Source organism: Sylvia atricapilla, chromosome 16, assembly GCF_009819655.1.
Source record: "Sylvia atricapilla isolate bSylAtr1 chromosome 16, bSylAtr1.pri, whole genome shotgun sequence".
In the NCBI taxonomy this organism is placed as follows: Eukaryota; Metazoa; Chordata; class Aves; order Passeriformes; family Sylviidae; genus Sylvia; species Sylvia atricapilla.
The window spans coordinates 11,204,781-11,231,970 of NC_089155.1; the positions used below are offsets into that span (position 1 = coordinate 11,204,781).

General features: G+C 38.9%; 1 protein-coding gene across 3 annotated transcripts in view; it reads right to left on the bottom strand.

Moving 5' to 3' along the window:
- Positions 1-27,190, bottom strand: part of PHACTR3 (phosphatase and actin regulator 3) — a 100,018-nt gene that overhangs the window by 64,795 nt on the left and 8,033 nt on the right. Inside the window, exon 1 of one of the 3 annotated variants that reach the window (XM_066330906.1) lies at positions 7,535-7,613. The exons of the other annotated variants lie outside the window; for them this stretch is intronic. The gene's annotated coding sequence lies outside the window, so the exon portion shown is untranslated. Of the gene's footprint in view, positions 1-7,534; positions 7,614-27,190 lie in introns of those variants that run through there. 3 annotated transcript variants of the gene reach the window in all.

Genomic DNA, 27,190 nt, shown 5'->3' on the forward strand with positions numbered 1-27,190 from the left:
ATTAATCTTTGTAGAAAATGAGAGCAGAGGCTAATGAGGGTTGAGGCACAGATGGGATGGCACCAGCAGCTACTTCCTACAAACACAGCAAAGTAATAGTTTCTAGCACGACATTTAATAAAACCAAGCCCTACAAGGATGCACAGCTCCAGGGGAATTTAGTTTGAAGTCAAATCTGATGCTGACTGGCTTTCTTCAGTAAAATCCATGACACCTGGTCTCCTTATCTCACCTTACCAATTTAGTCACATTTTTAATGAGCAGAAATATAAAAAGTAAAGTGTTCCTTTCTCTTCTTACAATAGCAATTTTCTTTCTGTGCCACTTACTTTGAATAACCAGAGTTCATTTTTAGATCCCTGTTCAATATTTCATTTGAAAGTTTCCACAAGCATCTTTGAAATGCTATTTTGAATCTTCAGCAATATTCAATGCCATTTTCCTGGGATTTCCCCCACACCCAAACTGGGCTCTGTCTTTCAGAGTGGGGGAAGAGCTGTTTCATGGTTTGCTTGTGAATCCAGCTCCATTCCCAAGTGAGAGAGAAGTGAGAACCCTGTAGACCAGGATACAGATGAACTGTGGGTATTTTCTGTATTAGCCCCCTATCTGTAGATGGTCCATAAAAATCTAAATGTTATTCAGGGGTGTGTCGCTTTCTATTATGAATTCTGAGTAAGGAATCATGAACTACTCCCAAAAAAGGGTAGCCCAGTGCGATAAGCATCAAACAGAGTTTCAGCAGTTATGGAATGACAGATAGATTTGTGTCTTGACACATGTGCAAATAACAGTAACTGGCATTGATAACAGCATTTGGGAAGTTGCTGGGTAGTTTTACACTCGGAACAAAATAATCTGGTGTTTCATTTGCATTAATTTCCTCCTCTGGATTTGCACATCACTGTCCCATTTTAATTGGGTTTCACTGTGCTAATTTCTCTGGATTATTGCATTTATCACCTTCCAGATGATTGTTAAATCCTATATTGAAAATGAATTATCACCTACCTTTCATCTTCCAGATAGGAAAAAATAAGAAAAACCGGGGAAAGTTCTCATTATCTGGAGTAAAGGGAGAGGTGAGAGGATCCTGCTGCTTTTCTCTAATTTGGGCAGTGGTTTAGCTGACTTCCAATGGCAGTGCAGGTGTAACACACCAGGGAAAATCTCCATGGTGCACTATGTCTGTGCCATAAAATAGGCCCAGTTTTATTTCTCTGGCACTGAAAGCAAGGGAGAAGACTTTTTACTTGCAGACATGGGGAGAGAAACAGTCCTTTGGCTTCATTATCATTGCCATGTGTGTGAATTACATCCCCTTGAAAATCACATACATTCCCCTCCCCTTTTTTTCTTTATTTTTACAGTGGGAGAGGGGCAAGAGAAAAAGATGCATCCCCTTGGCTGTCTGGTTTTTGCACCAGTAGAGTGCATGTGGATCAAATTTTCAAGGTTTATCCCCCAAAAGTGAGAATCAGAAATTTACATTCTGAACATTTGATACTTGGATGTATTTGTCCATCTTCCCAAGTGCTGCTGAGGTGGTGGTGCCTGGTGATCATGCCTGGATAATCTCACAAGAGACTGAGATCTAATTTTGGCAAAAAAAATACAGTGCTGCAAAAATAACATTAAGGTCTGATAGCTCAGTTTTCTGTGAGTGACAGAGCTTATTTCTTCTTGAAAAGCATTAATAGATTTTGCAGATAGACAATAGAAATTAATTAAATTTTCTGGCCCACATGGTTATTCAGCAGAGCTTGGTAGAGTGAGTCATAAGGGCTCAGTAGCCCATGGTTTAATTTAAGTTACATGACTTCTAAGAAAATCTTGAGGTTTTGGGGGAGGGAGAGGAACTTTTTATAGAAAGAATTAAAGAGCAAGGAAGGATCAGGGAATAAATTTGAAGGAATCTGGTGAACAAAGCTGGAGAAAGTTGGCACAAGCAGCCTCAATGGAAGATGGGATGGAGGGACCCATCCTTCATGTGTAATAATCCTGACCTTTCCTTTAAAGGAATACTTGGTAGCCAAATTATATAAAATAGATTAACCAGAAGCAGAAGGTTGAGAGAGGGCTGGCTGAATTAGATATTACAATAACTGTCAGATCATGTGTGGCATTCTCCTCTTCAACCACTGCACAAGGGGTGAAGTCAGGAATTTGCTGTACAATTAACAAATCATGGAATATTCAAACAAATCAATGCTTTCATCAACTTCTACCATTTCATCCCTTTACTTCTTAAATTGATTTTATATTTTACGCCTATATATTCCCCGAAATAGATTTCTCTGCATATGTGGAGCATGAAAAATTAATCCATTAACAGGTATTCTTTAACTAGGTCTCGAGAGCACTGTGAGCCTGAATTATGCTGCATTTTCCAGTATCTTTTTAATTTTGCATGTTCTAGATAAAAAACAGTTTCCTTTAAAAATCGTTGCTCTCTTCTCTGTAATGGTGACAGGAGGGGAAGAGGATATTGAAAAGTTCCTCATCAGCATAAATAAATTAAAGTCCCCACTTCAGAGAAGCCAAGAGGAATGAAGCTCCATTAAATGTTTTAAGAGGAAGCTGGAGGCAGAGATGACCCAAGTGAAGCTTCCCAGTCTAAACGTATTAGCAACTTTCTCCACACTTGGATTTTTAAATAATCTATTTCACATAATCTATTAAAACTGAAACATCTTTGAAGGTAGCGCAGTTAGAGGAGGGATTGTGGTACCATGCATTTAAATAATGGGGTATCACTTTTGCAGTTTTTAAACCTGCATTTGCAGGTTTAAATCCAGCTTTCTGTTAATAGGGCCAGTCTGGTATTTCTGTCTCTCCCCAAGCTCCTCCTCTCTTTGTCATCCCTTTCTCTGCTGCCTGATGATGCCTCCTTTTGCAGGATTTCAAAGATTTGCAAAAATTTCACAGCAGTAATCCTGTCATCCAGCCAGGGAGATCTATGTACACTATTTATAAACTGATACAGTTCCACTGGCTGCACAACAGCAAATTCATGATTAATTAGATATTATTTTAGAGAGCTTCTCACACAGCCAGTGTTGTCAGCTCAGGATTCAACCCCAAGTTTTATGGTATTTATGCTTCAGTGTGTTTTTTTTCAGGCAGATATCAATAAATCAGACACTATTTACATTTCTTGTGTCACTTTTCATAAAGAATGCCTTGTGCAAGGGTCAAGATATCCCAAACCTGGAAGTTCCGTTGGTTTTTCCTTTGTACAGTCCTGTACCACTGACTTGCCTGGTGGCCTTGAGCTACCTTTCCCTTCCCTCTGGGTTTTATTTATCCTCTTTGAGCAAAAGGGATACAAGGAATTTAATTTCCTTTGAAAGGCATGATTACCACTTGTGATGTCCGCTGGAGCCTTGGGATAATGGATGGATGTGTGTTTAATGGAGAGGACATTCCTGGCAGTTCCTTTGGCAGGAGGATCCTTCCCTGTGACAGCAGCACCATTTCAGTGCTCAGGAGGGGAAAAGGAGAAATATGCCTTTTAAAAGTTTTTAAGGTGATCCTGCTCCATTCTTCCTGGCAAACTTTAATTTTTGAATACTCACCTTGTCCCTGCTGTATCTCCTTAGTTTTTCCACTGCCATTCATTGTGTTTTATGACAGTTTTATCTTGAGTTATGGGCATATTTTTCATCTGGGTTTCAAACGTAGTATGTTTTTATCAACTTGAAGTCATCTTGTAGGCATCTTGCTTTCTGGACTGTTTATTTTAGGGTTTTCTTTTTTTCCTGAACACCTCATTTTTACATGGGCCCTTTCCTAGAAATGAAGCACTTGGATGCACTGGGCCTCCTATCCCTCCCAAAATAAAACTGTATTTTGGCCCTTACTCCTTCAACCCTTTGCAACTGAGCCCTGAGCACCAGTCAAGATGAAAATCAGAATTTATTTCTTGTGGGTCCTAAAACTGCTGCTTTGATAAAGCAGCTGTTTACTGCGTCCAAAATTATCCCTCTTGTCTTGAAGAGAAAAGGATCCAGACTGTAAGAGGAGAACCTCCTACCATTGATACTACTCTGCAATTTACAGCTTTTCCTTCTAATCTTTTTTTTTCCACTGAAAACTGAAAATTCCATTTAAGTCTCTTTCATTCACTTGAATATATATATTTTTTTTTCACTGAGATGCTTTTGCAAATATTAACAACCTCTGTAAATAAGACCAAACCACACAGGGGAAACTCCTCCTTAACCTGGTCCCTGAAGAGCCATTTGGAACAAATGGCTTTGCATAAACCAGCTTTTTCTAATTAGCATCTCTGGCAATAAGCCACTTGGGTATATTTGATATGCTTTTATCTTAAGATTAAATTTACATTTGCTGCTAGGTAGCTCTGACATCTTCATTCTTGTCTTAGATCTCTGTCATAACATGATTATTGTGTGATCACCATTCCCAGCAAAGCAGCCCCTGTTTGTAAATGGCTCAGGCTCATCCACAGGGATGGGCTCCACAGTCCTGCCAAAGAAGAATTTGGGGGAGTTTTCTGTAACTTGCCTCTTAGAATTCAAAAAATATTGTTGTAAAAGCTGCAGGGCAGGTTTAGAGTCTTTTGGGAGCCATATAACAATTCCAAGAACTAAGATGGAAAACCAACCAAGAAAATAATTGATAAATAAAAATGGCTTTTTGAAGAGATTGCAATTTAAATATTCTAAAGGAGGCTAGTCTAGCTTTACAAGACAGAGTACAGCACAGATTTTAATAAATTTTCCAAAGTTTTGAAGAACTGAATAAAGAAGAGATCCTTTCCTTAATCCGGTTTTCTAACCACAAAACTTTTTCCTACCACAGGCAACTAAGCACTTTCAAATATGGTTTTTCAAGGCCAGATTGACTATCAGTGCTATAAATCGTTCCAGCTTTTATGAAATCAGTTGATCTATTACTGATTATATCAACTGAGGATCTGCCACAGGACTCGCCAGTACAAAATAAGTTAAACAATATAAATCAAAGGAAAGTGCTTTCATAAACACTAGAAATATTAACAAAATTTCTTGTGCCATGAAAAAATCCATAACTTTAAAAAAATTATGTTTAAAAAGTTTTTTTTTTCAATGCTTGGAAACAATGAGAAAATTCTCTGGTCACACTAGAAAATGTGTAAATCAGATCAGTCATTCATCTAATTTATTTTAAGAAGTTTTCACTATTAGGTTCCCTACAGCTGCTTTAGTAAGAGTCTTTACTGTAAAGAGCCAAAAAGGATGGCAAATATTCCACCATGCAAAGTTACCTCTCCTAGACATCCCTTTCTGAGATTAGAAACAGAAAAATCAAACTGCAATGCAAAGGTAAAGTGACTGCTATAAACCAAGCAGGAATCTAATTCCATTCACCACACAAGCCTTTGGGATTTTTATAATTTCTGTGCTTAATCAGATTTCATTTGATGGCCATTCATTAAGGAAAACATTCCTATTTCCCCAGGTAAGCAGATTTAGTCCTGCAAATATCTTTGTACTCCACTCTCACTTTACCACACAAGTCTGTAGAGTGCTCAGGCCAAAACCACAGAGCAGGAAAATGCTAATGCAGAACTGGAAATCCTTTGCTTGTTCTCATCTGAGGTTTGTTCATCTCAAACACTACCAGGAGAGTGAGGAAAAGGGCTCCAGTCACACAAGTCTGAAGCTGTACTGGGCATTTTTTACTAAGACCGTGCTGAAATAAATACCCTAATGCTACCCCATGAGGTCTACTATAAATCAGCTCCTTTTCAACCCATTAAAAACTACATAAATCACATTCTCTTAGCTCAAGGTTGCTTTATAATTGCAAAATAGTGCCAGATTTCCAGCAAAAGCAAGGGTTTTGGTAGTGGACATGTAAATCTTCAGGTAGTTGAGACTCCACAACAGGATTTAGTACGACATTACTCTCTAAGCATGTCAAGAGCTGCTTTATCTAATGGGTCTGGAAAATCATAGGTGATTTTTCACCTCTCAAGTGGGGCAGTCAAAATTAGCATTTTCAAATCCCTCTCTGATGCTCTGCACACCCCTCAGATCTGTGAGGTGGAGACTCCAGCCCCACACTGCTCAGAGCTTTTGTACAGCAGGTACTGTAGTGACAGGCACTACATAAAAGCTTCTGAATATATTAATAACCTCTGCCCTTACAGATTACTGGAGAAAAGCGTTTGTGATGTGCACTTTAAGGCTGCATCACAATGCATATGCACATGAAACCCAGTGAAGATTGCAGAGGCAACCATAATTCTGGCACTTCCTAAGTTTTCAGTGCCTGCCTTTAAAATCTTTATAATGTGCTTTTAACATAGAGGCTTTCTGGTATAGAACATGTGATTATCTCAAATTACATATACATTTTCACAGTATCTGGAGAACATTTTGTTTTGTGCTTTAGAAGGATCCCGAAAATAATCGTTATTTAACTAAAACATCTTTGGCTTTCTTTTCCTTTTGCTTTTGTGTGGAAGCCACAGAACAGCTTTTCACATACCAGATGAATAATGTGTAGGAAGAGTGAGAGAGGAAGAGAATTGATGGCTTCTTTTTAAATATGTGAATTTAATTTCACCAGGGACTTTATTTTAATCATAATGCAGATCCAAATTTATAGGGAAAAAAAAAAGAATCTCCTGAATGCTCCTATATGTTGGTTCATATACATTACTGAAAAATTTCATATTCTATAAAAGAACACATTTCTTTTCTGATTTTTTTTCAACTGTTGTTTGAAAATGAATATACATCGATATCTAAAGTACTAGGTAGCATAAAAACATTCTGCCTATTTAAACGACAGCAAAATGCAGTCAGAGGCTTGCTGGACAACTGTTAGATTACCTGAGCAAATTTAGAGGTTTCACAGACAGAAATTTTCTTGCACTGTTTGATTTTTTTAGCAAAACTTTTTCTCATCAGTGCCAAGAAGAAAGAAACGAGCTATCCAACACAGTCCTGAACTCAGTATTGTGGCACTTGCAGTGAGAAAAATCCCTGGTTTCCTGCCCCCATTCCCTCCAGCTTCTCTGCAACATAACTGCAGACATAAATCCCCCTCCCTATTGGAAAAGTGCATCTATTGATCCTGAAATAAGCACGTGTAACAGTTATGCAATTGATCTGCCAGCACTATCCCCAGTTCCCAGTTTGGGAGGAACACATTCCTGGTTATGAAATGGATCATTTTCAGAGCCCAAAGTATGAAAGAACAATCCTACTTGCTTAGGTAAAAGAGAGCCAATGGAATTTTTTCCTCTATTCCTAATGATCACAGAAATAACACATTCTTGCATATTTTATCACAAGCAAAATATCCGAGAAGTCCCAATTCCTTCCTGCTAAAAGCTCGCAGCATTCCCTCAACACACAACCTCGGAAATATATTTAAAACGCCCAAAGCTTTAATGCCCACTCACCTCCGCTAAAACTCCCAGTAAACAGATGAATTTAAGAAAATAAGGCATCTGTAGCAGGAAGGATGTATTTATCCCTCTTTCTATTCATTTCTTTTATCCCTTTCTACTCACCTCCAAGAGCTGCTGCTGCTCGGAGCACACAGAAGGAAGCAGCTCAATCCGAAGAAGAAAAAGGATATTTCTTTTCACCCTCTGTTACTGCTCTCCCTTGAAACTCCTTCACTTTCTCTTTCAAGTTGCACAGGAACACAAGGATGGACCCTTTGGGCTCTCTCCAGGTTTGTGTATATTATGTAAAACTGATGAATGCATTTCCTCTTTCAACCACGAAAATCATGTCTGCACTGACAGGCGCCAGGATCATTAATGGTGCACTCTGTGCAACAGTGCAAGCCCACAAGATGCTCAGAACTGGGCTCAGCCCTCTAAATGCAGGACCAGATGAAAATCTGCAAATCAACTTCTCTTTGTTGCAAAAGTTTCTTTTCTTCTCTCCCTCAGCAGAAGCTGGAAATCACTGTTTAACCAGGATATTTCATTGGAAATGCTGGAGCAGAGCCCTAGACTTGGTGTAACACCAGAAACAAACACACTGGAGATGTTTTGGCCATTAAAATGCCTCTAACCCCAGTGTAACTTTCGGTCAGCTACCACATCAAACCTGTGATTCCTTTCTCCCAAGACAATTTTGTCTTGTAGCACTGTCAGCAAACTGCTCCAGCACTGCTTGAAATTATTCCAGCCCAAATTACAGTATTGAAAGCCTGTTCTGGCCTCTTCTCTTACTATTTTTTTCTAGAATATTTACATTTCATATTATTCCCCACCCAGTCTTAGCCATAGTTCCCAGAATGCAGGAAAACAGTCTTTCCTTCCTGCCATCCTAAATGCCTTCATTAGGGAGACTTAACGTTGAAGTGTTTTGGAAGGCAGATGCTCTGGATTTAAAAGAAACAGGAGAGGACTCAGTGAACAGCTGCATTGCTCTCAGCTTCCAGAGAGCCATATTTCAGAATGGTTTTCTACATTATTTTGTCAGTGGGAACATATTATTACCATCTATATTTAAAAATACTGGCTTTCCTGCACGAAGGCAACAGCAGACTTAAAACCACAATGACTGTTCTGTGCAAGTATTCTGTGCCAATGATGCAGAAAATGAGATCCAAGTGCAAAACAAAGTGGTTTAGAAGGTCTTTGCTTGCAAGGTGTCTGTACAGAACTGGCCAAAAACTACCAGCACAGGAATTTTTGTACCCTGTAATCAATATTCACATTTCTTTGTTGAAATCTCACTGAGTGCTCAGTAATACCTTGTCCTTACTAATGAGCACTATTGCATTACATCTGTAGTACATTGAAAGGCTGGAAATTAAACTCATGTTCCAAAGTTGAAATTTTTCTCTTCTAAAAGAAAATATTTTTCAAGTAAACTGAGCACTGTCTGTTTCTGTAGATATTAGATCATGCAATTTCTGAAAGAGTCTGGCAAACAATTCCACTTTGGAGCCCTGAGCATACCTCCTAGTAGACAACTGCCAAAACCCAGGGAGAAAATCTAAACACATTTGTGATAAAATCTTATAAATTTAGAGTAAATCACAGTTCTTTTTTTCCCCCCAGGAAATAGATATTAACAGTTTTTTCTCTTATTGAGTCTTCTTATGCATCATCTCCAACCACCCACGTTTATTTTCCAGAATAGTTTAGGCAGTGACTAAAGGATCCACTGCAGCTCAGGTAAATTGCTTCTTCTGAAAAAAGTGCATTAATCATCCAGATAATATAAAATTGATTTGGTTTAATTCAATGAACATATGTAAAACAGAGGCTTTCAGTCATTAATAGGACTTCAGTGGGCAGCACACTGTTTATTCCCTAAGGGATTCTTTAGGGAATAAGTTTAATGAAGTACTGTTTCAACAACTTATTATCACTGGGAGTCTTTTAATTAATGTCAGTGGCAGATAATTTTTAAAAAAATACAATGTCCATCTCTCACCATTCTGTGCAGAGAAGTCATTCTCTTCTGCTTACTGAAGTTCTGGGAAAAGCCACGACAACCAAAGGCCTAACTTCAAATATAAATAAAAATATTAAGCAAAATCTCTATTAAAAATTAAAAACTCCTAAAGCGAAGTTCCCAAACATATGCCTAAATCCAAGAACTTAGTCTTTACAAGGTTAATAGGATTCATTTGTCAGGGAGATGCCTTATGCCAAACACGCTTCTTTGAGTTTTAAACCCATGTTTGCTAAGCTTCTAAATACCTGAAATTTAGGCACACAAGTTTGAAAACCTGGCAAAAGCTTCTTAAATGCAAGTGAAAAATAAACAAATCTATCCTGGTGCAGAAGTTTCTATGAATCATCACTCATCAGGCCCAGAGAAGTTACCCAATGCAGGAGCTGTGTCACAGCCACAGCAGCAACCAAGGCAAAAGGAAACTTTGGATAGAAGACTAACAAATGAATAAACATCTTGAGGAGGCTGATGCTTTGTACTCTTGCTGATGGGCAAAATTCCCCAAGAGCCTAGAACAGCTTAACTTCAGATTTTTCAATGCCATAAATAAAACTTTGCCTCCTGAACAGGACTCAGACTTAATCTTCCCTTTTTGCATGAGACTCAGGACTCTCATTTTTACACTTCCATATATGAAGCACTTCTGGCTACTTACACTGCAGGGATAAATCATCTATACTGCCAACACAGGCCTTTTTAAAGTGTCTCTTCGAGAACCTGAGCTTCATCCATAAGCTTTGTATTCTCCATGGAATGGAATTCTCCATTTCTTAGTGGGAACTAAGTTTTAGTCAAGATTTTCTTAGCAAACACACTTCAAGTATGTGAATTTCATAAAACATCCCAAATGCCTCATGTAAAATTCTGTGAATGTGGCAACAGTTTTGGATAATAGTTTACATTTCAGCTGCCAATATATTTCTGTGTTAGAAGACATTCATTTATTTATGAGATTCATAGATCTTTGGATTATAGCTAAAATTTAAGACAGTCTTTGCTGGTAATAAATTGTGACTCCTTTCACTGAAGCTGGCCAACATTCCATCTTCCAATGCCTTATTGTGCAACTTCTTTAGAAGTCTTCCAGTAAAAAGAGATTAAATTGTCAAAGTTACCAAGTAATGGCTTGGGCAGTTGACAGAGCACAAACTTGGCACACAAAGCATATGTGGATATTGAAAATCTTGTTTCCTCACTGAGGAAGGGGTCACTGGGTGCAAATTGGGTCGGTTATCTCTGGAAAATCCAAGGTGTTTTGCTTTTGATTCCTGTTTTCCAAGAAAAAAAAAGATAATGAGAAAATCTGTCTGTGTATCAGAATGCCGAGTGCTAATTTTAGAACTCTTCAAATAGAATCAGAAGACTCTCTGAGACACTCACAATGAAGAAAATTTGGCATTTGAGGAATCCTTCTTAACAGGTTTTAAATTAGGTGAAATTAGGACTACAACATTCAGTATTTCTTAAGTACTCATAAATTATGTTTGGGCTCAGTTTTGAGACTTTTTTCCTATCAGACTTAATGAATACCTATAGAAGAAGCATACTCATAAAAATTGGAAACAGCTACTTTTTAAAGCAAAAACTTTAAGATTAGATATAGAAATACTGTAGAATGAGGCATTTGTTCTCTTGTTGTCATGAACCCAAAGAAATCTCTCTTATTTTAAAGTGGTTTTTTTGGTGGTTTTTTTGTTGTTTTTTTTTTTTTTTTGTTAATACACTTAATATGCTTGGAGGACTTTGTTACTAGTGCAGTAATTAACCTTTGCTGATTTGGAATTAATGTTATATTTAGTAGAAAAAGAGAGACCAGAGATTCCAATACATTCCTGGAAGTATCTTTAAAATATTCTCACAATTATACTCAAAAGCTAGAAAATTCATATACTACTCTCATTGTGTGTCTTGCTCCATCTTAATTAGGATATTTTGGGGTTTAAAATGTGGCAATAAGTTCCTTTCATTTTCTCAATAAGGCCTTTTTTCAATTTTTATTTTCATCATCTGTCACAGAAATTTGTTGTATGTGTAAGCAATTTAATGGTTCACTGAAAGGTTGTTATGCAACTGAGTTGTATAAAACCCTGTCCAAGCCCAGAAATTACTGTAAGGGGGAAACACTGAAATGGTGAAGGGCTGAGAATTTAATTATGTTTTCTGTTGGTATTTCTGTCTTTTGTCAGTGGAGTTGTAGAGCTCCTGTGAGGGCAAGAGATTACTTAATGTTGGGATATCAGGGATAAAAAGCTGCTGCCCAGGCAAGAGTCTGGAGCCATAATTTAGCCAATGGGGAGTCTGTAGTGCCATATCTGCTTTGCACAGGTCTGAAGTGATTATTCCAACACAGAGTTTTCCAAACAGAAGCCACTCAGTGCAATGCTGAGCTGTTATTAAAATCATTAAGCCTGGATTTACCAGTGTAGGTGATGAATGATTAAATGCATCATTCCAACTGCACCAGGGTCAGAACTCAAGGGCTTTCTATCAATCCACATTTATAATCCTGTAAATGGGTACAGTGGATGGGAAGTATTATCACTTGGTGAAGATGCCACTGACGCAGTTTCTGAGCACTGTGCCAGCATGTACAGCTCTTTCCAGAGTGAGGATCAAGGTGCAATTAATGCAAATGGCAGATCCTGCCAGTATCCCTCAGGTCACTAAATCAGGTATATTCCTGTTGAACGGTGCTGTGATTATCCACAGAGCACAGCACTGCTCTGTGAGTGAGGGATGGATAATGGGACCCTAAACTGATTACTCCTAAGTACTACTCCAAAAGCAGTGAAAGACCCAATACTGCAGTTTTTATTTCACTGACACTGATTTTGACAGGAATAAGAGCTCTTCTTAAGGCATGTGACAGAACAAAGAAATATCATCATGCCGTATATACCCTTGTTTCTGCAACAATAAGATATAACTTCACCATTCAGTTTATTTTCCATCCACAACATCCTCTGAGAAACCAGAAACTCTTCCTTGCAAAGAACCTTTGTATTGGACTGGATGATCTTCTGTGATCCCTGCCAGCCTGAATCACTCTGTGATCCTGTGATCTGTTTATGTAACCCCTACAAATAAAATACACGTCCACATCCATCAATTATTTACCAATATTTCTACAGATGTCCCAAATATATGGTTTTGACCTTCAGGCAGAAATATTGAAGCACAGTAGAAAATTCCACTTAGCCAAATCTGGAAAAGCCTAGCAGCCTGTAAGTTATCCACTCTTCTAGACTGCAAGAGTAACTTTGGTAAAGCAAGGAACAGTAAATCAGCTTCATTCTATACAAAAAATACAAAAGTGAACGAGCTGTTGACAACCAGCACCACTCCTTGGGGTGAATTTCTCTATTTGCAATTGAAATTCCCAGTTTGAGCACTAAATAAATTTTTAAGGGAAGCTTTAGGGACATTACCTAACATCACACACAACATGTATTTCTCTCCTCACTTGTTAAAATAAGATTTTTGTAGCTTCTAACATTTGTCACACAGAGCATATCATTTGAAACAGGGATGACCACTTTTTCACCAGCCAACATAAAGTAAAGTGAAAAGAGTGATGTTAAAAAGCAGTAGCACTCAACTGTAATCCCTGTAGGATTTTCTCTTATCACTTCCCACATACTGTGAGCATTCTACACAATCTCTTCTGCCTTTTCACTTGAAGTTGTGATGGTCTTTCCAGAGTATAATCAGTGAGAAGACAATTTCTGCACTGTGAAAAAGTACATAGTTTGTTTCTAGTCAGTTCTGAAAACACAGATTTCTGTTCTTCCTAAATGGAATAAATCATGAAACAACTGAATATGAGGACAGTGTAGGTGGCACGGGCCTTAAAACCATGTTTCCATTCCTTGGACAATTAAAATTGGATAAAGTTTTCATCCATAGATCCAAATCAGCACACCAGGAATTGTTGATTTTCCTGTCAGGTGATGCTTTCATGGACCCTTGTTTTGGGCCTCTCTTCATCATCCTCCCTCCAAAATTGCTGTAAGAATTTGAGACTGGCTCAACATTAATCAGCTAATAGGAGTAGGATATCCCAACATGTTATTTATCTTTATAAACTCCCGGCTATCTCTCACCCCGGGAGCTCCGGGAATGTGGGAATGTGGACCAGGGAGGACCACGGCAGCGTTCAGCACCAAGGTCAGCTCAGGACTGTGCACAGCCAACAGAAAAAGCACTAAAAAGTCAAAACTCCCGTCAAAAACACAGAGAAATCTCAACACTTGTTGAAGAGAAATAGAGAAGACTTTTTTATTTTTTTAAATCTAAACCTTATATTTTATTCATTAACTGCATTCTTTATAGGCCGTTCTGTGTGGAATATAATGCAAATAAGAAGTGAGATAAGTTTGTAACACTATCTACTTTCAGAAATGCACAATGCAGCTGCAGTGGAAGAAAAAGCCAGATGAATTGAGCACTTGCACTTGCATGTACTTTTCTTTGAACTCTTTATGTACAATATATTGGCTAAATCGTGCCTTTAGGCACAGGCTTGAACAAAGATCATAAATTGAACAAAAATCTCCAAAGACATAATATTGTAGCATAATTCTCTGTTGGCATCATGATAGGCCAGCCACAAATGAGCTTTTTACAGAGCATTCAACAGCACGTGAGCAACGTCCTGGACACACTCACCCACCTGGGCAGGGCACTGTCCCCTGAAAAACCTACTGCTCCCTCCGCTTCTGGTCTGCTCCTCAGCTACATAACCAAAAAAGAGAAATGTGTGCCCCATGCATGCAGACTGAGACACATTTTTAGTCCCTTCAGTGGATGGATGAATATAGAGATTGGTTCTGTGTAGGTTTAGCTGATTCCTGTTCCCTTTGAGTGTGGAAAACATGGAGATGCATTGGGTAGATAGAGATTAATCTATTCCTGAATTAAACTGAGGTAGATGTGTGTGAGGTGCTCATTCAGAAGGCATCAATATATTTTATACATGTAAAAAGGCAAATTAAATCCTACTGGATAAATTATATATCAAGCTAACGAGAGCTTTAATATTTAGAGAAAGGGTTGTCATAGGTTCTGAACAAGTTCATTGACAATTTACTACTGACAACAAAGCTGGCCTAGGAGTCTAAAACTTCCCACAACTTCCAAGTGTTGTGGGTGTAGACAATTTTGCTACATAGTTCATAAAACCCAAACTGCAGTACAGTTAGAAAATCTCCCCAATGAAGTAACCCAGAATGTGAACAGCACTAGAGGGAACATGGCAAAAATGCACATGGGAAATCTCAGAACAAAGAGAAAAATCAATCACTTCTTGTTTACTTAAGAGGCCAGACTGATACATTACTGCACACAGAGACCTTTCAGCCCAAAATTTGTCCTTTCCATGATTCCTACAGGCTTTTACACAAAAATGCTTAAAAAAATCTAATCCAATTTACTTAAGTGTGCGTGCTTGGAAGTAGCTTAATTAAACCACAGTAAATTTGCATGAATACTTTCTCCTACAATCAAAGTAATCTTAATTCAATTTAGGTTCATTTACTTTGGAACAGAATAAAGCTAAATTAAATTGAGCTCACTTTAATTCTCAACATGAGTGTCCACATAGATTTTAATAGTTAATTATTCCACTGTACTTTCGTAAGTGAACCTGCATGGATTTTCATAGGCTGTGTTTATGTAAACAAGCTCTAAACACACTCTTATTTTATTTCAAGACTGTTCTATTTTCTGTTACACTCCATATGGGCTAATTTAACAGTCACTAGGAGGAGCCAAGTATTAGCAGATTGTTCTTAACCAAGACTGTATTTTCCATCACTGGATATAAAGGACAATTTTTTATATATTCTCTGAAATTCAGTCCTCAATGCAGCTCTTTAGGCCTTAAAATCTGCTGATGACAAACAAAAGCAGCTAGATATGATTTCTTAAAAAAAAGTCTTTAAATTCCATGTCTAAAAATTATATACTTAAAGGTGTTCCTTTGCAAAATAGATTATAGCATAGGAATGGATTTTCTAGATAACAGATGCACTAAAATCACAATTTCAAACAATTTTTGGACTCTTTCCCAGCACAAATCAATCATATGAATTCTGAAAATGCTAAGACAGATCTTGAAATGGTAATTAATTTGACATCACAATTTTGATGTCAAAGAAGAAACTCTGATTTATGACTGTAAAGGCTCTAACTCAGCAACTATAAACACTGTTTTTCTAAGTTTCACTGTTTCCAAAGTTGTTGGGTCCCCTCATTAGTTGAAGTTTTTAAAATGTTCTCCTGTTCATGGGGTGAGAAACTCTATCTTTGGCTGCAACTTCTTTCAAATCACAGCTTGCTGGGCAAGGCTCATGTTAGCTGTGATTGCAGTTGGCAGGGCACTAGATTAGCTGTTGATATCAAGCCAACATTTAATTTTGTTTTCTTGAGTCATCTGTTGCCAGTTCCCATGACAACTGCTCTTCTAGCCTTCAGATTTACTAGAGAAAACCATTAAAATGGCCAGGAGTACAGAAAGAGATCCTTTGATGTAGATGGAAATTCAACTGTTTCCTTCAATGGAAACGGAAAGATCTTTTCAGTTATTGCTTTACACCATGTAACTTCTGTTCAGGAAACACGGGTGTTCTTGTATTAGAAAATCAGAGTGAACAGTAGTTTTTAACAAGAAACCTGCTTTAGCATCTTTCTACTACAGAATGAAGGTCTTTGTGTCTAAAAAATCATGTCCTGCAGAGGATAGGAAAAAATATTTTTCTGTTCTTGCATAGTAGTAATGAAAGATGAAATTTAAGAAATGGATTCTTTTGATCTTCACTAGAGTCCCTGTACATTTCCCTTTCTTGTTTCACCAATATGTCACTTAGGTAAAGGATGTGTCTCAGGAAAACATCATTACTGTGCTGAGTCAGCCCAGAGGTTGAACCAGACCAAAGGAAAAGGCCAGTTCCAGTCCGATGGGAGCATCTGGGATCAAAAATAACTTTAGCTAAAAATACCTGTCAGTGTATATAAAATATGTACAACCCATAAACCCCCTGGTTATGAAAGCATAAGAAGAAATGAAATACCATACTGGATTACAAGCAGTCCTTGTAGTAGAATGTGAACACTCAGGGTTATTTCTAAGCCCATCTCCTGTTGACTTTCACAGGTCCTTCCAAGGTCTGAATTCCACATTCCCCTTATTCACTGTGTTCAAAGCAGTGTCAAGAACTAAGCACCCCCAAATCTCTTTGAAAGAAAAGGAAGCACAAATATAATAGAAAAAGGTGCACAATTGGTTCCAATACAAAATCCCAGGTAATCTCTTCATTAGGTAAACCTTTTACCCCTAGTGCATGGAAAAAGAAGCAGCTACACAACTGTCATGGGTATTTCCCAGTGCCCACGAGCTTGTTGTAACAGCATTATTTACAGGAGGGTGTCCAATTCCCGCAGACCTGCACAGAAAGGGCAGCACAAGGCAGTGCTCAAAAGCTCAAGCGAGGATCCAATACTAATGACTGTGTTCTAAGAATTAATGGCCCTGTGCTAAGGCAAGACCCTAGAGATTTTTATGCACCACATTTAGTTTATGTTTCATTCTACATATGTGGATGACTCTTCCAGGCTGGTTCTTCAACATTAATTCAAGATTGCTTTCCCAAATGTGAGGATACCTAAGCCTACCCTCTTGATCAAAACAGAGAGAACAAGGTGATTACTCCGACAAAAACCTACCTTGCCTCTCTTCTCCTCCTCTGCCCAGTAGAAGCATTTTAAAACATTTTAAAGATAATGGGGGTGTATGTGGGAGAAAGTGGAAGATAAGGAGAGAGAACACACCAGTTCCCCAGCTTAAATTAACTCTCCCGATCCCACTGGAGAATCATCTTCCACCAGTTGGAAATCCAGAGATCTCAGGAGGTCGAGTGTGTTTATTACCAGTCACACTGCAGGACTGAGTGTCTGTCCCCCAGTTTGGGTACAAAGCCACCCTTGGCACTGGAGTGTTGGGACTGGTGTGAATCAGTGACAAAAGGAAGTGCCGTGCCCAGGACGTGTGACTGTCACCTCCCAGTGCCACCCTGGAGATTAAACAGCCACATCCACTAAAGCTGGCAGTGTTTATGTAATGGTTTGGGCTGTGAATTCAGGCTCTGTGTGATTGTTTCAGAATGCACTTGGCTCATGAAGGCCATTGATGCAGACACCTGCACACGTTCAAAATGCTGCATTTCATGTTTTGCTTTTATCTTTAAATATATTTGAGTAGGTTTTTCTCTCTTCTAAAACAGCTCACATAATAGGTAGAACTAAAAATGATCTAATAGCTTCAGTGCCTTAGAGCTACTGCCATGCATGAAATTCAAACTGTGACTATAAAAGAAGCAAGGACTTTCTCTCCAATTCACATTTTTAGCTGCTTCTCTATTTTTTTGAAAAGGACAGAACTTGTTCATGTTTCAGATCAGAATCAGTTAACTAAAATGCAATCTGTAAGTTACTACAGATCATCTGGGGAACTGGAGGCAAAAGTCTGGGGGTTTTTGGCTGGTTGAGAAGGCAATAAGCTTAGTAAGATTGGTAGTTACTAATTAAGGTGGTAGCGTGACCCAAATTTGCTTTCACAGCCCTTACTGATTTAGTCAGATGTAATGACATCCATTAGAGCTGAGCAAATAATTCCTGATGAGTAATGTATTTGCACCTCCATACTTCTATCTGCATATTCCCTTGATTGTGTCACAGTTTTCCTGTCACCATCACCAGCTTTTATGTGCTAGATTATTTCTGCAGTGTTTGAAATGTGTATTGTCTGTACTCAGCAGCCAAACACAAGTGGCACTGCACAGTCCTAGTCCAATACCTTATGTCAGTTCACTCTGTGACTGAGTGCAACTCTTAATTAAGTTTATTTGCATGTGTGCAAAACATATGCTTGGCTATTCAAACCTTGCTTTGCACAGATGCTGCCTAATTTTGTTAAATGGGAGAGACCACTATAATTTTTTAGGAGAAATTGGCCAAATTAGAGTAGATTGAACCATTTGACTGTGTTCCCAGACTAACACGACTATTTGCTACCTTGCTTGTTAGAATTTGAATATTATCTGTCTCCAAATGATCTGAAATAAGACCTGGTGATTTTATTAGGCATAGGTGGCTGTTCCCGGGTTTTACTTGGAGCCTCACTCCTGCACAGGCTGAGACTCAAGTGAGTTCTGAGCCATAAGCACACTGAGACTCTCCTGCAGGGCGTATATTGAGACACTCCTGGAGACTGATTTTAGGTTGAATCATAACCCTGATGACTTTGGACGAGCCCACTGAGGAAACTCACTGTGGGGAGCTGGTCTGCCTGCTGGAGCATGCCTTAATTGTGCCATCAGAGCCTTGGGTCATACTGTGAAGAGGTAGACGATGTCATATCCTCTAAACATGTTCTATCCACTCAGGCATTTAATCAGAGACTGACATATTTATTATGAATAAAAGGAACAGGAGGATACCATGAATTTCTTTAGAGCCACTTAATTGACAGTGCACTGGGTAACAAATGACCAATTAATAAAATGAAAGCAGAATATAATGGATTTGTACTTTGTTTGTACACAAAACGCATCATTAGGACTCTTCAGCCATCATTAGCTCTGTCTCCTCTGAGTCATTCTGCTCCCTGGAAGAAGCCTGGGCTGCATTACAGAACTACCAAACCATTCCACTGATGGAGCTACAGCTTTCCGGATTGTCCTCTTGTGCAAGTTGCTTCCCTGAATTTAGAGGATTTTTTTCCATTTTGTGATGAAATGGATTATGCAGATAGCTCAAGGCTAATCTCACTAGAATTTTCCAAAAGCAAAGATGTGCAAAGAAAAACCCTTACTCTACCAAACAAGGAGTCTTGGCTCTTGGGGGACTCTGCTTGAGTCATCTGGAAAGGATCTGAGTGTGGAGAAACCAGGAACAAGTAAAAGTGAATAAGCCTAATGACTTGTATGAGCATGATTTTGCAGTCTCAAAAATATAAAAAAGAAACACCGAAGTAATGAAACAAAAGGAAAAAGAGGAAGTCTGTCAAATTCTGGCCTCTGTTGCTATCAACTCTTGGAAAGCTCTTCCACTGGTAGATTCTCAAGAAAATCCCCAAAAGGATTTTCTCAAAGTTCAGTTAAAGCTTTTGTATTTCTAGTAAAAAGATACAGTCCTTGATCTACCAGAGAACTAGACAAACATAGGAATCAACCTTTGATTAAAAAAAAGAAGCATTGTTCATGCAATCTGGTTAAGCAGTCAGTCAATTATAACACAAGGATCAGTGGTAGCTGTGCGCTTGAATTCTTTGAATGTTTAGTTCAATATCCTGTGCTAAATGAAATAGGCATGGCAACAACATATAAAAGAGTTCTTTTACATACAATGAAGAAAATTTGTACAAAATATACAAATGATTTGCATGCACAAAAATCCCAGGAGTGCATATGCAAAACACTTCATTATGCCTGTTAGCTATTGTAATTGCCATTAACTTGTGCAATTACTTGCTCTGCATCACAATTCCAGGTGAATGGTTAAATCAGCTTCAAAATTATGAATAGCTGAAAAATCCCATTTCAAACCCCAAGCCATTTCATTAACTCTCTTCTTGTATAGTAAACAAAGTGCATATCATGAACTAACAAATTGCAAGCTGTATTATTTCCTGAAGTGACTGCAGTATTCCCAGGGGAACTGAGGTGGTTGTTTATGGAACAAGAATTCCCCATGCAACAGCAGTGAAATCGTTCCTCCTATCAGGGCACAGTCTCATCATCAGGATGGGTTATTTGGGCCCTGTCAAACCTTGGCTGTTCTGCTAGGGCTGTTAAACACTTCTTTTAATGCTGTGATCTGAGTATTTGAACACTTTCTGCATAAACCATTAGCAATAACTTAGTTACAGACATCCATAATTTCCTGGCTTCTCTCCTTTTTAGGTAACCAAACTTCGGGTGGGGTTGGGTTTTCTGGAGTTTTTTCAAAGAGAAGAGGACTGGAATATTACAGCAGTAAATGTAATTTTTGGTGGGAAAAATTGGAAAATTAGGATGGCTCTGTAGTACTTCTTAAGGACTGTAAGAGTAGATTTGTCCAAGCACTCCTACAGGACTGTTCAACACTTAAATCCTCTTGGATCTAAAAGCTTTGTTCTCATTTCTTTTGATGACTAAATGCCTTAATATTTGGCTCTCCATTTTCTGGGAGAAAGAGCTCTTATAGTGGTATTTCATCAGCTGAAATTCAGTCCTAAATATAGCTGAAGTTTGAGAACCTCTTCTGTATGGATATTCAGGGCAGAATTGGTGCTCGAGGTTGGCCTCTTGTAAGCTCACTCCAGGCTACTGTGAGGATGTGACTGCAGGCTTGATGGATTTATAGTGTCATGAGCCATGAAAAAGAAAATGTCAGAAATCCACATACCCTTGGGTTGTGCTTTTCATGCAATATGTTCACAGGAAAATACAAAATACAAAGGTAAGTGGGTGATAGCTGCCATCCCCTCCTTACCTCTCCTTTTCCTCTTCCCTCCACCAATGAAAGCTGCAATTGTTTGGTTTTTGTTTTTTTCATCAACCATGGTGAAAAAATGAAAAATTAAAACCTGATAGCTACTCTGTGTCATCCTGGAGATTATCCTAGAGCCTGACTATATCTGCAGTGCAGAAAAATCTGGGCACATATTTTTAAAATTCAAATTTGAGCAACAACATCAACAATAGCAAACCCCAAACCCCACCCCCTTGCCCCCTGCCAGGACCTGGACCACACATGGACTGTAATTATCAGAGTTATTGCTGAGAAGAGAACATCCAGAATGCAATTATGCTATTAGGGCAGGGTAATCAGAATAACTTGCTTATTAGAGAAAACCATATAGTTGTCCTATGCTATTATTTTCACTTCTATAAAATAGCCTCCTTAGGAGATATGACAATTAAACAGTGATTATTCATGTCAAATCAATTTTCAATGGATATGGATTATATGATAGCACAGGACCTGAAAGGGAATCACAGTTTAGTGTCCAGGCATTTAAATTGTGCAAATAGTTTTACAATGATGCACTGGTTTAGATGTGCAACTGTGAGCTCCCATTATCCTCACTCCAGCAAACTGATGGTCAGTGGTATCAGACACAGATGTGAAATAGCCAGTAAAACTGCATTAAAACTGTTACATTTCAGACAAAACCCTAAAAATATATATAATTACTGTTCAAACATCAGTGTTATTGGAATCTGGTGCTTGAGCCACTTGGAATTTGCTGATTTGAATGTGATACTTGGGATCCCAAAGCTGCCGACAATTTATGAAAACTATGCTTTCTACATCTTTGGGATACAATTGCTGTAAATAATCCATCTGTCACAGGAAACACCCTAAATAACCAGGCTGCCACCTCAAGCAGACTTAGATGGCAGTGAAATAGATAAAGCCTTCTTCACATCTCAGAAGGCAGAGTGTGTTTTGGGCAGAAAATGGATGAAATAAAACAGTTTTTTTAAAACCACTCCAGACCTGCTATTTTGACTTTGAAGTCACACCTTCCGAAAGCCACCCAAATGACCAGATGAGAGCAGGAGCACTGGGTCAGTCAGGCTTGCTGCAATGGTAAAATGCCTGCAATGGAATCTCTGTGCTTTTTCTGGAGGTTACAAAACATCCGAGCTAGCGATGGTTTTGGTTTGTGCACGAGTTCCAAGGGAAATGAGGGAACAAAAAGTTGGGCTTCAGAAGGTGTAATTAAAAATTTCACAGCAACAGTCATGAATCTGAAGTTTGGAACATGTCTTGGATGCGTAACGAAGTGGAAGGACTTTATTTTTGTGGTCCCCCTGAAGATGGGATTGCTGATTTCTGGTGTAGGGGGACTGTAAGATCTGACTTGAGGCGGTAACAGTTGTTATTCTCAGGAGAATCTTGCAGCACCAAATTTTTTTGACCACTTCTTCACAAATTCCTTTATCTGCAAGACCTGAGCATGCCTGAACTTTGGCTCTCTAGCCCGTGCCCTTGCTCTGAGCTTATCAGAGTCTGCCTATGTTATCAGCTGAGGGGCTCCCAGTGCTCTGACACAGCAAGAGACATGAGCACTTGGAGCAGCCACTCAACACGTTCATGACTCAAAGCCAACATCTGTAGGGCTCCTTGGAAAAGCTTTTCAGAGCTGCTGGAACAGAAAAGCAGGATCGATAGGGTAAAACAGCTCCCAAAAAGCTGCCGACCACAGCAAAGTGAAGCGAAAAGGGAGCCACTCACTCCAGCTATATAGACCTTGCCTGTAGGCCTGCTTTCAACAGCTCCAGATGTAATTACACATCTATTCACCACCAGTGCAGGTGCAAGCTGAGCAACAGCATGAGTATAAATGTGTGTGGGTGTGCAAATGCCTCATTACGGTGATTTGTTAGGATGCTTTGTGTCTGTAAATTAGGTGCTTAGCTTACTTGAGTGAAAAAACGTTTAACTTTGCCTCCCTGGCCCATCTCTCTCCATAGACATGGGATAGGGAAGTAGTTTGATTCCTTATCAAAGTAGCAGCTTCCATCTAAAATCTAACCCAGCTCTCTTGTGCTGTCCTTGGGTTTTTAACAATGAAGAGAAGTGAATCTTGAGGAATTAGTCGTGTTGAATCATATCTTAATCACATGCATGATATGTTCTTATGCAGCATTAGAGTAAGAGGCGTCACATCTTGTGTTGTCATTTCTGGGACAGAAAACTGGGGCTGTTGGCTGGCTTTAAATCATTTCTGGCATTAACGAGATTCTGACCAGAGGCTTTATTTCATGTTCAGGATCTGCGCTGCATTATTTCCTATTATATCACAACACGTTGCAAAGGAACAGCTAAGTTACCAAGACTAATCCTTTAAGTCTTTCTTTCTTTACAATGTCAGACAAAATAACACTATGCCATATTTCTGTAATCTCTCTTGTATTATGAGAATATTATGATCTATAACAACAAAATCTCTAAACTGCACAATTCCCGTCGGCTCTGATACGCTTAGTCCTGTCCCTTTCTGTCAGAAAAGATATTCCTAAGTCTCTGTGATTCCATTTTAACATACAATATCTGGTTAGAAATCAGATTATTAATGTAAAGCAGGAAAAAGTCGTTTCCATGTGTTTAAAAAAGTGAGTATTTCTGAAGAACCAACATGTAATACCCAAAGTTCTCCTCTTTCTTCAAAAAACTACTTAAAATGAAAGTTAGTTTTGAAGCTACTGCTACTTTTTCCCTACTTGGATATGTACATTTAGATTAATCTGTTGAAAAGTAGATTTTGTTCCCAGACAACTTTACAGCAGCTACCAAGATCTAAAAAAGAGTTCTGCAATGCTCTGCTGGCAAATTGCAGGGGAATTTCTTGAGAGAGGGAGGGGAATTTGAATTTAAAACTAATTAATTAAACCCACCAGAATTAGCTTTCCATTTCTTTTAATAGGATGAGAAAATAAATTTTAATATGTATATGAAGTGTATCCTCCTTCTGAGAGATCTGTCCTTTTGCATAGAGTGAAAATATCATTCCATATTGTCTATTCAGAAAAATTGGGTTTATTTCTCTGCTGGTATTTTATGATGTCTAAGCCACTATATATATTCAGTAACTTATCCCTTTTATAATTATTTCATTTGAGCAGCCAAGCAAATCATGGTCTGAAAACTCATAAGCTTATGGCAGTGCCAAGTGTTTGGGTTGGAGAGGTTGGGTTTTTTTACTGTTGGTTTTTTTGCAGAAGAAGTTTCTGCAAAAAATGTCTAAAATCCTAAAGAAAAACAGGTGAATCAACGAATATTAAATTCCAGGGTGCAAAGCAGAATAGATTTTCTGCAGGTGCAGGACACAAATAGCTGATTATATAAAATATCATCTCCCAAATAAGAGAGATGAGTAATGGCCCAGGACAGAGTGCAGCTTTTTTAGAGAAGGTTGGTAGAACTCGAGACCCTTGATGTGTTGGAATAAAGCCTAGAAGTTGTGTTGTGAGAGCAGGAGTGAGAAAAATATAAATGGAACAAGTTATTGAAAACAGCTTCTCCTGGTTTTTTGCTCCTGGGCTCTTCTTTCACAAACAAGAGTTGTTTAACCCTTCATCTCCTGTCACGCACAATAATTTTGGAGTTCACTGGCAACTTTCAGCGAAGGACGGAGTTGATGAAAAATGACACCAGTGGCCCTCTGAAGTGCTGCCTGTAGGAAGTGCCTGGGTGTGACGTCAGGTTTGGTTCCTCACCTACAGGAGAGCTGCTGTGTGAGGCCCTAAAGGGAAGAGGCTTCATTCAGTCTGACTCTTCATTAGACAACAGAGGAGTCAATCTAACCTCCTCATTCATAAATGAGACTTTTAGCAGTTTAAGATCAAACTGAGGACTGAAAATGCTGGATCTGGAGGGAAACAGGCTTTGTTGGCTTCTCTGTTGTTACAGCAGTAGCATCCATTTTATTTCCACAAGAATCATTTGGGAGAAAGGCCTCTGGAGCAGGAGCTGCTCAATTTGCTCAGACAGAAGAGCTAGCTATTAGAATGAACTCAGACTGGATGGCAGAAACAGACTGAGAAGTAAAAAGAGGTGCAATAAGCTCTACCCTGTCACATGAGAGCAAGAGCATGTAAGGAAGCACCAACCCAGTGAGTCAGAAGGAATGCCAGAATTCCAGACCAGCCTGTGCTGCCTTCAGTGATACTTCCTTGGACTAAGGAAGAGAGATAATGGATAAATTTCTATCACTTAGGGTTCCTTCTTAAAACATCTTCATTCATGCACGAAGGACGCTCCTTTGTACTTCTACATGTTAAAATTATCTTTTCTTTGGCTTCCTTTCAGTTTATTCTTCTGGTTGAGTTACAGCAGCAAATGTACACCATAACACTAAGGAGTCTCTGTTCTATCCATCTTGACAGCTGTAGTTCACATTCCCTATGTTTGCCTCAAGAAAATCCACATCTGATCATGTCATCTGTTAAGTTCACCACTGCTGCAAGGGTTCAAGGCAGCAGCCTCGGGCAGTGGCTGATATTTGCTCCCACTGCAGATCAAACAGAATCCAGGGTTTAGTGAGGATACACAGTTTGCGTATCACGCCATTCCATCCTGAGCTGGTATCAGGAGTTTACAGTAAAATAGCACATTCTCAGGAACCTCTGGTATGTTCCTAAATATAGGGGATTCCCAGGTGGCAGGAGTTCACTTACATTCCTCACTTGCAGGAAGATGTGTTATTAAGTTTTCTGCAGTTAAGTATCTCCTGTGAAATCAGAAGTGAAACTCACAGTTTAGCTCAGTTCTGATTTTTCCATTAATTTTCTTGAGTTAAACAAGAAACAAGGTATTTAAAACTTAAGTTGGGCAGGTGAAGAATTTGGATGAGTCCAGGACTCCATTTTCTTTTTCTAGATCTTTCTCTGCATATCTGGTAGTCAGTCTAATGTGAGTACATACTCTCTCCTTCGAGGCACTGTAACATGAAGCAAAGTCAAATGAGCAACTGTCATGGAAGGAAAATTTTAAGCTGAAGTTAAGTTGAAGTGCTGTATCTGAAAATAGGATGTTTTTCTCCTTGAAACCTCTGCAGTCCCAGAAAGCTGCTACCCAGTCTACAGGGCTGCTATAATTAAAAAAAAAAAAAAAAAAAAAAAAAAAAAAAAACCAAAAAAAAAACCACCATTTTTTCTTCAATCCTAAATGCAGAGCTTACAAAATTACAGAAGTCCCATCTGCAAAGCACAAACTTCAGAGAAACCCAATTAAGTCAGTGTTGCATACACTATCATGTTCGCTCTATTTAAATATTCCACACAGATTCATCTCATTCATGATGGAACAATTACAAATGAACTTGCAGGAGCCAAGAAACTCTGGAGGCTGATTTCCACTCAAGTTCTGTCTGAGCTCCCCAAGACAGCAGGGCTGGTTTGAGATGCTGAGCAAACCTGCCCAAAGCATCAACCCCTGTGGCTGTTATTTGAAGGCAGCACAGGAGACTGACCCTGATGATTTCTTGTGGAATTCATGTGTGTTCCTTCAGCCACCCTTCCCTTTGCTCTCAGCCTGTCCCAAGCTTCCTGCCCCTGTCAAGAACACCGTCCTTGGCTGGACACACCTCAGTCCTGACCCAGTGCAGCATTCCTTGTGTTCTTTTAAGGATAAAACCCCAAGTCTTGGTGCAGGCTGTTTAGTTGAGAGATGAGATTCAGAGTTCTGAGAGCAACTGAATTAAAAGTGACAGCCATTCCCAGCAGATCAATATGGACAAGGCACAGGGAAGACTGTGTGGCCTGAGGGATGGAGCAGCCCTCAGAACACAGTGAAGGCTTCACTGGTTTGATGTAGTGCAGTAATCTGTGTCCACTTGCTGGTAATGCAGCAGCTGAACAGTTTGAGGATGTTAAAAAAAAAATTAGATTAAGGTAATTAACACACACAAACTGTCTCTTCATTATATGACCAATTCTGAAGTGCTTTATGCATAAGGACAAGCCTTCCTTCAGCTGCAACCACATTCCTGACCCAAAATATCACTGTACTACAGAAAGCAAGATAAGATCCCCTTTGATTCAGATCATCTTACTGAAATATTTATGCAGACTCAAGCACGGAGCTATTGACCTGCGTCAAGTCCCTATATGAGGTTCTCTCTGGGGCATGTATAAATTGTGTGGGTTTTAGGCCATAAATCAACTTGAATTTCAAACAAAAGCATGGGATTT